Source organism: Protopterus annectens, chromosome 11.part0 (assembly GCF_019279795.1).
Source record: "Protopterus annectens isolate FY-2018-M chromosome 11.part0, PAN1.0, whole genome shotgun sequence".
Lineage (NCBI taxonomy): Eukaryota > Metazoa > Chordata > Ceratodontiformes > Protopteridae > Protopterus > Protopterus annectens.
In genome coordinates, this window is record NC_056745.1 from 1,042,231,219 (window position 1) to 1,042,241,759 (window position 10,541).

Sequence of the window (10,541 nt, forward strand, 5' to 3'; positions counted from 1 at the left end):
CTTTCCACCACAGCGCTGAAAATACCGAAGCAACAGAAACGGACAACCAAATTCTTTCCCTAGGAAAAAAATAATTTTTCTGTTGCTTCAATATTTTCAGCTTTTGTTGAATAGGGGTCAATATTAGAACATTCGAAGTTTTGAAACTTCGATGTTCTAATATAGACCCGACCTGGGTATATAGGCAGCAATACAGTTTTTCTAACAACAGCATGTAGAGGTAACACAATGTAGTGCAATGCATTACTGTGTGGCCTTAGAAGGTTATTAATAAAGTACAGTTTATTTAAAACAGATACAAATAAAAAAGACAGAAAAGTATCAAGAAAGAAAAGTGTGGTAAACACATGGGAAGAGATACAAGAAGTCAAGTTTTATATACAAAATATAGAATATATATACACAAGGATTAATAATTAATTCTCAGCAGTGATAGGCTATCAAGAGTGTTGCACATATGTTGTAAAGATGGGTGCTTTTGTTGTTAACCATTGTTCTTAAAGTAGGCATGTGCTACTTCCTTGGGAAAATGCTCTGGAAGAGTTTTCTTAAACCCAAATAATGAGTGGAGGTGAGTCACAAATTTGATATTGTACCTTTCTGAAATTCTTATTCACTGTACTATGTCACTTCTCTGTTTTCATTCTTCTGTAAATCCTGGTGTGTGGCTAAAAATTGTCCATTTTGCCTCAGGCCATTGCCTCAGTTAACAAGCAAACAAACATACATACTTGCGTATTTACACATGTAAATAAATAAATAACATCTCATCATTTACACTGGAATACTATAAAGCTCTGACCTAGCTCACCACCTGGCCGAGGAGCTCATTTTTTCTTTTGATAAAAAAAAAAAAAAAAAAAAAAAATTCAATTAATTAATTCCTTAATTAATTTTGAAAGTTTACTACTTACTGCTACCATCAGGAAATGTGCAACAGTAATACAGAAAACTCCTATCTTCCTGGACACATGAGCTGTCTAATGGGCTGTGGATTTCTAAATGAAAATCTTAAATTGCACGCTTTGTTTTTCTTTTATTAGTTGTTTTCAATAGTGTTGCACATTTAGTAGTGTACCAGTTATTGTTTCTGCATCACAGAGCTTTGTTTTCCAGTTCAGTTCTTGCCTGGGTTACCTTCTATGTGAAGTCTGTATGTCCTCTCTGTGTCCAGGAGGGATGCCACTGGATGCTCTGGTTTTCCCCAGAAAGCAAAGATTTGCAGCAGGTGAATTGGCAGCCCCTCTGAAATTTTCTGTGCGTGTGTGTGTGTGTGTGTGTGTGTGTGTGTGTGTGTGTGTGTGTGTGCGCGTGTGTATCCCATTCAGGGTGAGTTTCATTGCCTTGTCTTATTCAGTGCCCACAGACTCCATCTCCTTCAGAACCCTGCATTGGATTAAGCAAGTAATCAGAAAATGAATTAATTTGTAACAAGGTACCTCACACAACGTGCTGCCATCACTGTGAAATTTGGACAGTAGAAAAGCCTTTGCACTGAACTCTTGCCATGAGAAAGGCAACATTAAACTCATTTCAAAATAAGATATCATCTTGATTTTCATTAAAACTGCATAGCAGTGAAGGGTTAAGTATGCTGAAAAGGAAAACTCATACAATATGGACTGTACAGTTTAATGTAATATAATCCCTAGGGAAAAGTGCACATCTTAGGAATTTACTTGGTCAGATCATAGTGTTTCTGTGTAACTGCTGCTTCAGAAGGGAAAACTGACTTACACATTCATCATTTTCTCTTGGCTTGTCAGTATAAACTTGCTTACTCTTTCAAAAGGAAAAGCATCTGTTTCTTACAGAGAAGGTGGAAGTGGCTTCTCGCACACTGCCCTGGTCAGATATAGATCAGCAGAACTGAGGTGGACGTGCATGCCTACAGGAAACGAGGTGCCAGCTCTGTGCATGCCCACAGGATATGAGATGCTGTCTCAGTGACTGCTGCCTATAAAAGCAGATGACCAGAATATTGGTAAAGCTTAAGGGTGATAGAGCTCAGAGAATTCCAACAAATACTGAGAAATTGTTTTCTCTTTTTACTCATTTTAATTGTCTGTCCTAAAAAAAAAAATCTGGTGGGCTGGAAAATCAAAACAAACCTTACCGAAAGTGAAAATACCAGCACAGACTTGGTAGCAGCAGCTGTGAACTATAGAACTCAGAATGAATTCCTCAAGAAGGTGAGTTGGACTGAGTAAAACTGATACAATGTTTAGATAAGCTTTATTTTCTTCCTGACAAGCTCTTTTTCCAAATGCATAATAACATGTAGAAGTAAATTTCATAAATTTATCAGTCAGAGACCTACTTTAAGTACAGCTGACAACCATTCTGAAGTACAGAATGAAGAACCTAATTTAATTTGTGCATATCTTTTCTTTGTCAGGCATAACACTTCACTCGCTCTGTTTTAAAAATTAAAAATGAACATGTGCAAGTTATCGTCTCATGTCAGAGGGCATGTATGTGGTAAATTTAATGTAGACGCTGTTTTCCTTCTATGGTAAAATATACACATTGCTACAGTTTTAAATGTGAAAATGCAAACAGCTCATGATGGAGGTTAAGACAGCTCTTGGCAACAGCTGTTTTATTACTTTGTTACTTGGATGAGCTGCAACTCCCAGCAGCCAAGCACAGAAAAAAAAGATAAACTTAAAAGGAAACACATGACAACATTTTAACTTTAACAATGTGGTTCGGAAGTGTAATTCAGTTGCCTTCTGTTTGAAACTCTGCTCACTCAGATGGCACGCATCTCAAATACATATATATATATATATATATATATATATATATATATATATATATATATATTTTTTTTAAGTTATACTCAGAAGACCACATACAGGCAGAAAATACATTTGTGCACTTGTGATCACATGCACAACTAAAGTTATATTCAGAAGAGCATATATGGGTGCACACAGATTTATGTGCACATAATAACATTCACATAGTCTTCAGATTTCCTTCCAGGTTTTGTTGGGAGCCTAAGAAAATGAAATGACGCATTTACATTTGGACAATGCATATTTTTTAGGTGTCCCTCATTTTCTGGCATTTTCTTGGTATGTGCATAAGAGTTTTACTCTGTCCATCATAAAATGTACAGTTTGTAGCAAAATAACAATGGTTATAGTCACACATAAAGTTATTTGCTACAGCCAAGGATTTATTCTTCAGAAGATTAATGTATGCAATGTACTCAGTTTCTGTCCTCTTTAAAATTAGGCCCCAGTGGCCTAATGGATAAACCATTGGCCTCCTAAACCAGGGCTTGTGGGTTCAAGTCTCACCTGGGGTGATATAATCTTGTGTTGGGAGGTTGGCATAATGGTTAAGGTGTTTACCTTGCAGATGCAAGGTGTAGGGTTTGATTCTCATATGGGGTAACTGGCTAGGTTTAAAGTGGCCTACAGTGCCAGTTAATCTAGTACTCATCTATAGTGTTAGGCCTTTACTTAGATGAGAGACCACAAATTTGCCTCTGGGGTGGCACCCATGTCCCACATGGAGAGGGGTAGCTGGTGTTGATCACAGACCCATTCTGTTCATAAATTCTTTCTGCAAACTATGCAAAAAAAAGAAATGGGGATACTTGGGATTAACATGGCTAGACTTGTAAGGGATCTAGCAACGCTAGCCTAGTAACCTACGAACTCCTGACTATTTTAGTGCCCATTTCCTGTGTTAATAAGTTAACAGCTGTGACAGTGAATATGAATAATTTCTATAAAGCTGAAGAACAGTTTTCCAAACCCATGTTGTAGCTCATATTTCCAAAATAAATCATTCTGATATAGTGCACAGGCAGCATCAGTTTCTGTGTTGTAGTCTAGGCACGCATTTCTGAGTATCTTGCTTACCACACAACTACACTACCCTGTCTTTAAAAGATGCTTTTAAAACTAACAAGCCTCACTCATTATATTGTACTTGAAGAAAATTGTCTTTTTCATTAACTGCTAACAGTTTTTACGTTACTGAACTTTCCTTTAGATTTGTTATCTAATGTTGTTGCCTTAATATTTGTTTTGAAATATTTTTCTTCAGCAGTTACTGCGCCCCACTTTTAAGACTACCTAACTATGCAGTGGGACCAAAGAAGTATTGTGTGGCTCCTCGTATGAGGATCACAGAACTGGAGTTTGTTTTGTCAAAAGAGAGAGAGAGAGAGAGAGAGAGAGAGATCTGCTAACCATACCTCTCAACATCTTAGAGCAAAAAAGATGGACAAATCCATACATAATTGGGGGATGAAGACCAAAAAAACAGGGACAATTTTTAAATATTGCTCTTACAAACTTAGAAAGTTTATAGAATAACAGGTTTTACATTAACATACATTTTCTGAAGGGTATGACATCTGAAACTCAAATAGCTGTCATTATTTTCTGACTTCAATCCTCAATGATTTGCCATTGATTTGCCAGAAAACCACAATTTTATGAGAAATAGAACAAATATATGAGGCAAAAATCTGGACATTCTGTGAAAATCTGTAGAGTTAAGAGGTATGGTAATACACACACCCACACACAAGTACACACATATAACAAATAGTTTTACCTGATTTGTTAGAAATATACTGTTATACAATCCTTTTGAGGGTAACACTTTGTGCTGAAATATTGTAATTTAATCTATAACAGTATGAGTCATTGTGTAAGAAGAAAAGTGCTCCTTGCAAGTGCAGTGATGGTCTTGTCAGTATTTTAAATGGTAATAAACATAAGCTACTAAACAGTGTACATTACAGTAGGTCTGAAGTATATTATTTAAGTTTGCTTATCAGGACACAGCAGTAGCCCAATAGAAGTATGCATGTTTATATACGCAGAGAGTAACAGAAGTACATTTTTAAAATATTTCCTCTCCTTTGTGTGAAATTGTGTCTCCAAACCTGCCAAATAATTATACCCCTTCAAAGGGTACAAAGCCTCCTTAACCATAAATTTACCATATGTATATTATTTTGGCTATTCATACTTGGCAGTTCATGCCTGGACAGTTGTCATATGATTTTATGTTAGGTGTACTAAAAAGAATAGTAGTAGTATCAATAACAGTCAGTTGGTAGAAGAAATGAAATAATTACTTGTTCTGTACTGACATCTTCATGAATCTGTATGTAGTGATCCACAAACTGCACAAAACCATCAAGTACGGTTAAGCAACCTATTCTTAATTTGTTATACATAACAGTTTCATATATACCATCTTGCCTGTAACATTTACTGTCAAGACAGTTTTCATTTTGACAGAATCATTACATAAGTATACGCAATCTACTGAAATTATTATTATTATTATTATTATTTGACTTTGGTTGTTAAAAAACCCAGATAATGAATACAAAATATAATAATTTGGTGGTTCTCTTGCAAAGGAAATGGTTGCTAAAATCAAAGCTAGCCAAGGAGTTAAAGCCTGAAGAAGGTGAGGGAATTTTAGAAACTATTCCACTGGAGTTGTTAAACAAGAGTGCAGGAATACAACATGAAACTATAATGAAAAGTAAACTAAGGAAATGATAATATAAACATAAAGACTTACTGTTTTGCCAGGGGTTTTTGCAAGCAGTTAAATGACTCGGTTTTTGTTTACTTGGCCCTTTGAATAACTCTGGGTTTACCTTGTATTTATAATGAAAGTACTGACTCTGGTCCAGTACTGAGTATAATATAAGCAGAAATGAATATACTATCCTTGAAAATAACATCCTGGCAAAAAATCTAGGAAGGTTTTTTTTTTTAACATGCTGCAAAGCATTTGACTAATACTATACTAAATTCAATGTTAAATGCATGTAGGTACCTTTTTTTCAAAATATTGCATAATTAAAGCTGGACTTTGTAAGAGAAAAATGCACACCAAGTTATGACAGTGTTTTATCATATTTTAACTATGGTATAACAATATTAGCTATAATCCAAACAGGAAAGGAACTGCCTGACTCTGTACTATGTTTATGTAATTTAAGCATATTAACACTCTCCTACAATGTATGACAACTGTTATTTCTTAAAATTTTACATGATTTGAATATATGGGCATCTAGCTGCGTACAAGATTTCCTAGAAGGATTTACTTGTTTTCAATGCATAGGTGCCTTACTGCATCCTAGATCTCCTAGATTATTCCTTTTAGTAAAGTAATATCTCAGGAGAATTTTGGTTAGGAGATAGCTAAATGCAAGTTTACTTGAGGAGTATTGTTCAATTTCCAGAAAAGGATGATGTGCATTGTTACTATTTGTAAAAGTGTATTAACTAACTGGGGGACTTGGGATGGAATTAGCTGTTGCCGCATTTGTTTAGTTTTGAACCTGTTTTAAAGATTGGGCACTGGAGAAAATGTTTGTTTCTACGATTAAAGTGCTACAAGCACAATGGATGCTGTTATATATTGAAAAAAGAATAAACTTCTGTTATTTCACTGTGAATTAAATGCTTCAGTTTCATCTTTTGTTTCCTTTAAGGATACAAGCTCTTCGCACTCACAGGCAGAAAGATTCCATATGCAGAGGAAAGAACTGGCCTAGCTCATGTGCTTTTACACAAGAATGGGGTCATGATGAATTGGCTACCTACACCATGATTCTGATGATCGTTCTTATAGCATTCTGGGGTACATGGACAAAAAGAGATCTCGGCGTATAGCTTTTAAACTGCACTGTGTATACAGAAGAAGTTCAAGTGAACTTGGTGCAAATCACAGGAATTGTGAAAATGAAGTTCACCCAGATTTTAGCCGTGAGCAGGAGAAAGAGATGCAGCAATGCATGATTCATTCTGAGAAATGAAAGAACAGAAAAGTGATGATCAACAACATGAAAACCAACAAACAAGAAATGTGGTATAGCATAAGTAAATATTGCAGTAATAAGGCTACATACCCACACAATGCATGGGGACATCAGCCATATTTTTCTCAAGGCTGCTAATGTGTTTTGCAAGGCTCTTGCCTGTATGCTGAAAATGTCTGGCAACATTTGCCAAGACTTTATTTTGTAAATCCCCCTGCCATATGATGAACTAAATAAAAATGCTGGAATCCTTCTCATATTCCTATTAGCTCCAATGCTAAAAGCTCCCCAGTGTAAACAAAAAAAGAATGTAGAAACATTATAAATTAATCACATGGGAAATGTTATTTAGAGCTTCTGAGTGCTTTGCAGAAACTTTAATGTAGAAGCCATAGTGTTAAATTCTAGTACACAGCAGGACAGACTGCACCCAAAGATATTCTACAACTCTAAGATGCACTACATTTTTCAGGTTGTTAGGTACTGTCAAGGTACTGTGAATTTTTTTTTTCTTTCAAAGAGGTACTATGAATCTGAGTGCTGGATAATCAGTTAGGTTGAATTATTTTTTAGTTAAGTTTATTTCTGAAATTATATGTCTCACTAGGTCTTCAAGGGGACTTGAAGTGCACAGTCATTTTTACATATTTTATAAAGACCACATTATGGTCAAGATGTAATGTTTGGTTCTGAAACCAATTAAAGGGGTCTTTGTTTTGAGTGTAGCTTAATTTCCAACAGTGCTGACTGGTATTTTTAGCTGTAGTTTAGAATTAACATTTCTAAAACATAATACAATTTTTAATAGGCACCGTAGTGCTGTTATGGAAACTACAAGCTGTTTCCTTTTTATGAAGAAAAGAAAGATTTATTGTTATAACAGATGTTCAGGGCAAGTATATGTGTGTGCATTAAAGTATGCATGTACACAGAGGTGCATGTGGGTACATATGTAGCACATGTTTGTGTGACAGAGATGGAGAGTGGTCGGTATTCTGCCACAGAATGCCTTTGACCTGGTCATCTGGTACTAAGGCAGGACAACCATTTCTACCCTTAGTGCTCAAGGAGCAGTTATTGGTCCTGGATTCAGAGGGCTTTTTAAGTGGAACTAGGAACAAATGCTTAATAGCATGCTTGCCCATCATGGAAGGGTGTATACAAAATTCAGTTGCATCAAGACTGACTTCTGGTAGACGCCACACTTTTCAGCATACTGTTTCATGATACTCCCACATTAACATGAGTATATAGAAGATATATTCATTTACATAGGATGGATACTGCATGAAGGGGGATAGTGGCTAGTTAAAGGTTGCACATAATGTTTCTACAATAAGTTTGGGGGTACCTCCTTCAGTACTCACTCCAATGGGAACAAATGGGGAACTTGGGCAGTGAGTGGCTTCTCATTCAGCATTCCTGTAGGTAAGTTGTTAGTCCCCTAAATACTCTTATGTGTATGTCCCATGTAAGTGTGTATGCAACCATGTGTGCATGTCTGTGTTTGTGTGTGCATGCACACATACATGTGTCTGTGTTGGTGTATGAGCGCATACATGCATGTGTTTGTGTGTACATATATGTATGTATGTTTAAGTTTGGGCTGGAATAGGTTCCAGCTCCCTAGTGACTCTGTAATGGACTAAGTGGGTAATTGGAGAATGAACAAATATATGTGGATATATATGTATGCGTTTATGTAGACAGATACAGACACACTGAGCATGCATTAATAGTATTATTTTGCTCCTGGACCTCTCATGACAATACATTCATGTCACCTAATCTTCCATCATTAACAGATACTTACACAATGAGTGGTTCTTTCATTGTACAACTTTTCCTTCATTGTCACCACTTCACATTTGCTTTTAAGTGATTTAATATGGTTAACACTGTAAACTTTGTACCCAAACTCACCTAATGTGAATTGTTTTAAAGTAGTATAGAAAGAATATATAGTACACATTGACAGGGAAGTGGTTAGTTTGCGTATCTCAGGGTTTGTGTAATGGTGTATTACCTCTTTTTGTAATAGTAGTGCTTATGAAACCTAAGTGACAGAACAGTATCCACGGCAATGACTTGTCTCTGAGCGCAGGCAAGAAAATTACTGACGAAAACTTGACTCTTGCATTAAACAGACAGTAACTTCCTCCCTAATTTTAAGAAAGAAGTCAACAGCACACATATATTTTTAAATTTTCTGTAATCATTTAGGGTGTAGCTCTAAATATGTCAATATTTTGTTTTTGGCCCAACTACTAAATTATTTTAAATGTTTTTGCTGATCAGTGTGTGTTTTTATTCTAAATATGGTCAAACTTTGTTCTTGCCATAATCATTGGTGTAAATACTTAACACTTTGAAGTGCTGAATCATTTTGAGCTTAATTGTCATTGTCTGATTTCTCTATTTGCAAAACAAATAAAAATTGTAACTGAGGTGGAGACTGTTATCTACTGAAAAGAACAGGAACTTTCTGTGGTATGTATATACTCATATAGTGCTACTTTGGCAAACCTAGTTATCTTTAGAGGGCACAGAATGCAAGCAGTTAAAAAACTATCCATATTTTGAAGGATATTAAATGTATTTGTTATTCTAGTTTTAACAGATATGAAAATAAAATGTACAAGAGTTATGCAGCTGACTGTGAAAAAAAATCTAGGTGTATTTTCTGGGAAACAGAAAAACACACCCCTGGGATTCCACCTGTGTCCCTGCTGGACAGTGGCATAGGGTGCTGACTTGTTGGAACATGGGCTAAATTCTTGGCTAGGCTTGTAAGGGCCTCAGTGCCAATAGCCTAGTAACTTTCTATGATCCTATGCACATTTCTGGTATTTTCAAAACATTAATTAACTGCTGTGAATTACATTCTGGAGTTCCTGAGCTATTTTGTTTACATTAAACTGTAACTAATAAAATATATTTTCACAAAAAGTAAAGAACATCTGTTTTGATATTGCCCTTTAGAAAGTGTTATACCAGTTTCCTTGAAAACCACAGATTCGTAAGAAAACTGCATACAGTATTTACATGTGACTGCAGCATTTTTCTTGGTGGATTTTGTACTTACAGCATGAACGGGCAGGAATTTTAGACATAAATGCAGTCTCTGTGGAATCATAAGGATTGTAAAATGATGTATCACCCTAGTCATACTTGATTAAATCTGAAGTAAAATATGACAGACCATAGTTTATTTTAAGGTTTTTCAGTACTTATTGAGCTTGCAAATAATGACATATTGCTCTTAGCTACAGTCCCTAATGAAACCTCTGATTACAGAATGCATTGTACTCACATGCTGAATGGACTGGCTAACTTTCATTATAAGCACTAAAGCTATTTGTTCTGTTTTCACCAAATACTCCCCAAACATGCACTGATATAACAATTCACAAAGTGTTTGAATTACCCAAATCAAGAATATACTTAATTCATCAGAAGGCACAGATGTCCGAGTGAGTAAAACAGAAGCATATCTGAGGGCACAGAGCAAATAATTTTTTGTAAAATCATTTTACTGAAGGAAACAGTACTGGCTAAAAGGAATATGTTTATTTTCTACAATGGACAGCAACATTCTGTTTAGTTTTTTGAACCCGAGAATAGCTGCAGCAGAGTTGTTGTTGTGTCTTTCGGCTTTTCTCGGTTAGGGGTCACCACAGCAGAACTCCGGTCCACTAATGATTGGCAGTAGATTTTT

At 35.7% G+C, this 10,541-nt stretch overlaps 1 long non-coding RNA gene across 1 annotated transcript; it reads left to right on the top strand.

Annotated features, from left to right (window-relative positions):
• Positions 1–1,983: 1,983 nt before the first annotated feature.
• On the top strand, positions 1,984–8,849 carry LOC122815685. Its single transcript, XR_006366985.1, has 2 exons — positions 1,984–2,192; positions 6,497–8,849. It is a non-coding gene; the product is annotated as an uncharacterized LOC122815685 (long non-coding RNA).
• Positions 8,850–10,541: the final 1,692 nt, after the last annotated feature.